The sequence below is a fragment of the Leptonychotes weddellii genome, chromosome 5, assembly GCF_054177405.1.
Source record: "Leptonychotes weddellii isolate Sample4059 chromosome 5, ASM5417740v2, whole genome shotgun sequence".
Lineage (NCBI taxonomy): Eukaryota > Metazoa > Chordata > Mammalia > Carnivora > Phocidae > Leptonychotes > Leptonychotes weddellii.
The window spans coordinates 62704753-62709603 of record NC_138373.1 but is presented as its reverse complement, the minus strand read 5'-3'; the positions used below and the strand labels follow the sequence as shown (position 1 = coordinate 62709603).

The following is a 4851-nucleotide window of genomic DNA, read 5'->3' as shown; positions in this document are numbered from 1 at the left end:
AACTCAAGCAGTTCCCCAGAGATCTAAGCATCTGATAACTTCCCATAGGAAAACTGCAGTGGATCTAGGGAGCAGGGCCTGGGGTGGGGGGGGGCTCTTCTCCATCCCCTCTGCCTTCATCCCAAGTGCGTCTATTCTGTATGTTTTATACTTTGGGATTTCACACATCATTTTACTTAAACATGTTCTGTTGACTTTCTGTTGCTAAAAAAATGAAAACTTCTCCCTGTGGACCTGGGGTCTCCCTGATATCCCATGTATTTCTACGGTTGAGGCAATTGGATTCCTCAGTTTCCGACCTCAACTCATCTCTGACTAAGAATTGTCTGGTCTATGTAACTCCTGAGATCATTCCGAATGTTCAGATGCTGTGATTGACTGAGCCCAAATCCAAATGTTCTCATTTTTTTGTCTCTCTCTTCTGCCTCAGATCTGCAGTACACCTGTGCTATTTCAAGAGTCTGGAACCAAGTATCAGGTCTCGGCAGTCCAGTGTCTTTTTACGATTGCTCAGACTTCCTAAAGCAAATATTACATGATGGCCATTACCATTTATCTCATAATTCTACAGTTTGACAAGCACAGTGATAAAAGGCAACGCATATGATAAATTCTCTTATAATAACCTATAAAGCCCTGTTGGTATTATTTTTGTAATGATATTTTGTTTTACCACTTGAGATTTTAAAAAGGTAGAATCAACTGCCTGTTTTAGAAAGTTTTTTTTAATATATATATTATATCCATTATATATTCTTATAATTGAAGTTTTTGCTAAAAAATTATTAGGCATGTAAGAAATAGCCTCAAATATTCTAGAAGATGAGAAAGGTCTCTGATTTTGTTTACCTGATATTATCCTTACAAAAGCCTAGGACTAAATTGACATTCACAGTGTTCCTCAAATCCAGCAATCTCATTTACAGCATTTGGAGCTTACCCATTAGCCTTGGAATTTGGAAAAGTTCATTATAATTGGGGTTGGAGGGTTAGTTCATGCACTTCATTAACTCCTGTGCCAAAAATCTCTACACATTAATGATATCTCCACCCAAGTTACTACATTTTTCTCTGAAAATTATTGGGCAATAAATGTTTGAACATAACTCACGTGATACAATAATGGAATTAATGTAAGTAGAGATGTAATGGCTTCTTTGATTAATGGGTTCTTGGACAACACAGCCGACTGAGAATATAATACCTTTTAATTAGAAGTGAGGACAATTTTCTCTTTCAAATACTGGTACGGTTTACATGGTTTATACCTAAGCACAGGTGAGAATTATTTACAGTCTAACTGAAAGTGCTTATCTGGCAAACTGAAAGCTGGGTTTTGATCCATTCCCCTGATCCATGGCATAATTGGTTCGCTTTTTCTTGTCTCATTCAAAGAAAAGCTTCCCCCATCACCCCTCTTTCCTCCCAAGTGCCTTGGCTATCTGTACTAAACAGAGCAAAGTCCATCTCTGACTTTTTAGTTGCTCCACCCCCACTCCTTTAATTTTGTGTTCACATTTTGTTATCACTACAACCACCGCTCTTATCCTGATCGATTAAATTTCTACAGAAACTCCTCAGGGAATTTGGCTAATTTTAAACTCACCAATGTTTTTTTCTCAACTTAAAAATAGATATTTGTAAATGCTTTCAGATTTTTATCTTTCTTATTTTCCAGACCATTTCATTGAAGAAGATTGGCATTTTGATCTCAGTTTTATAGATGTGGAATCAGAGGAACATAGAAGTAATAATCTTATCCAAAGAACATAGGGCTCAATTGCAAAGAATTAATTAAAACTATCATGTCTTTTCTTTAGTCATTCAGCTGTGAATGTGTTTAATGACCTGGTGTCTCCCGTTGGCCACAGTCCTGGAAACACGTTAAGAGAACAGGAATATTCTCACTGTCAGGCTCTAAGACGGCGTTTGGGGAAACCAGGAGGCAGTGCTCTGTGGCAGTAGATTGGGAGTAGCCAGCACTGGGAACTGTTAAAGTCACCCTGCATGAGATTTGTTTCTGGGCAAGAAGTGTTGGTGGAGCTCAAAGTCTAACTACTTCGCACAATTAATTGAACCCTGCAGTAGAAGCAAAACCCCTGGTTGTGAACTCAGGTATTAAAGCTGACGTGCACACAAGGATGGCAGAAGACCATTTCGGTCAATTCATCCAGGTCCAATAGTTTGGCATGGTTACCCCCATGTGCTCCACAGACCTCCTCTGCTCTGAGACGGAGGAACTGGGATTAACCTGGCCTACTGTACCCAGATCATCTGGTGAGTTCCCACAAGGATATTCTCAGACTCCAGTTTAGTGGTCTTGTTCACTGGTTATAATTCACTGGAATGGAAATCCACAGCTCTCAGTATTAGTAGTTGTAATAGTCATAGCAGAGTCTCTGCTGCTTTTATAATTTCACTGGTGGTGGTGGTACAGCATGTAGGGAGGGTGCCCACACACTTCAAGGCATGTGGCTCCTCTACATTGAAGCCTTTTCAAGGACAATGGCCTTGGGCTTTCCGGATTTTAGGTAAGTTAGGGAAATTCAGTACTCAGATCAAAGCCAACTGAAATAAAAAAGCCATTTTCCATGCCAGCTCAGGTCCCTTCATGGATACATGAAAAAGGAAGGAAAGCAGGGCCTGGGAGATAATCAATATTCAACTTAAATAAACTGGAATATTAGAGCTCAGTTTCATTCTGCTCTTCATTTTTCTCTGAACCAGGTCACCCCTTCCTAATTATGACTGAAAACTACCCAGGAATAGAATTATCACAGCATTTAAAGACTGCTGTGTTTAGGGGCTGCCATTGTCTTATAAAAATCTGCATGTAGACTTGAGCTCTAAGCCAAGGATATTTGACCTCTGCTGTACCAAGGGCTCCATTTGTAACCTCCCAGAAGCCCAGTGGCTGTGCCTGATTTGCATTAATATTTACATAAATCTACATATGCATGGTTTGCAGGTTTGGTCCATGAGTTGATTGTGTCTTGTTTGTTCTAAAAGTTTAGAACTGAAAGTAAGGGTGAAGGTTATAGCTATCTAAGAGAAAAACATTCATTGTCCAGGAAATTTAAGAGTCTCTTTTTTAATATGTCTCGCACAAAAGAAAAGCCTTTTAAAAAGTAATCGTTGTCAGCTCTCTGCTCCTCCCCGTTCGACAGACAGCCGCATCTTCTGATGCAGTGCCAGCCGCGTCCCTGAGAAACGATGGTGAAGGTCGGAGTGAACGGATTTGGCCGTATTGGACGCCTGGTCACCAGGGCTGCTTTTAACTCTGGCCAAGTGGATATTGTCGCCATCAATGACCCCTTCATTGACCTCAACTACATGGTCTACATGTTTCAGTATGACTCCACCCATGGCAAATTCCACGGCACAGTCAAGGCTGAGAACAGGAAGCTTGTCATCAATGGAAAGTCCATCTCCATCTTCCAGGAGCGAGATCCCGCCAACATCAAATGGGGTGATGCTGGTGCTGAGTATGTTGTGGAGTCCACTGGGGTCTTCACCACCATGGAGAAAGCTGGGGCTCACTTGAAGGGCGGGGCCAAGAGGGTCATCATCTCTGCTCCTTCTGCCGATGCCCCCATGTTCGTGATGGGTGTGAACCATGAGAAGTATGACAACTCCCTCAAGATTGTCAGCAATGCCTCCTGCACCACCAACTGCTTGGCTCCTCTGGCCGAGGTCATCCATGACAACTTCAGCATCGTGGAGGGACTCATGACCACCGTCCGTGCCATCACTGCCACCCAGAAGACCGTGGACGGCCTCTCTGGGAAGCTGTGGCACGACGGCCGAGGGGCTGCCCAGAACATCATCCCTGCTTTCACTGGTGCTGCCAAGGCTGTAGGCAAGGTCATCCCTGAGCTGAACGGGAAGCTCACTGGCATGGCCTTCCATGTCCCCACCCCCAACGTGTCCGCTGTGGATCTGACCTGCTGCCTGGAGAAAGCTGCCAAATGCGACGACACCAAGAAGGTGGTGAAGCAGGCATCAGAGGGCCCCCTCAAGGGCATCCTGGGGTACACTGAGGACCAGGTTGTCTCCTGCAACTTTAACAGTGACACCCACTTCTCCACCTTCGATGCCTGGGCTGGCATTGCTCTCAACAACCACTTTGTCAAGCTCATTTCCTAGTATGACAATGAATTTGGCTACAGCAATTGGGTGGTGGACCTTATGGTCCACATGGTCTCCAAGGAGTAAGAGGTCCCTGGACCACCAGCCCCAGGGAGAGCAAGAGGAAGAGAGAGGCCCTCAGCTGTTAGGGAGTCCCTGCCCCAACTTATCCCCCAAAACACTGAGAATCTCCCAACCTCCACCGTTTCCATCCCAGACCCCCTCAAGAAGGGGAGGGGCTTGGGGAGCCCTGCTTTGTCATATACCATCAATAAAGTATACTGTACCCAGCCCCCCCCCAAAAAGTAATCATTGTCAGTCTTCTGCCTTCCATTTCCATAGGGCCATAATGAAACTTCTCATCTTAGAGAAATGAGAATCTATCAATTAAATGTTGAGTATTCTTAAATAAATATTGTTATTATAGACTAAGTTCTCACCCTGAAAGTGAGAATTTATAACTAGATGCATGCCACACATTAAATGATTAGAGAAAACTATAAGGGAAAACTTGAGTTTCCAGGCTATCACTATTCCTGGAACATCCAAAGCTGGGATCCATTCTAACTGAGGTTCCCCCTCAGGATTCTTACATCATACAGCATCTATTAGAGAGCCAGCTTTAGGGCTCCTTTTATGAGGTGGAGTTACATGGGCTTTGTTCTTTCTTTATTTATTTTTTTAAAGATTTTATTTATTTATTTGACAGAGACACAGTGAGAG

General features: G+C 43.2%; 1 pseudogene; it reads left to right on the top strand.

Annotated features, from left to right (window-relative positions):
- Positions 1–3193: 3193 nt before the first annotated feature.
- LOC102739042 (glyceraldehyde-3-phosphate dehydrogenase pseudogene) lies at positions 3194–4161 on the top strand (annotated as a pseudogene).
- The last annotated feature ends 690 nt before the right edge of the window (positions 4162–4851 follow it).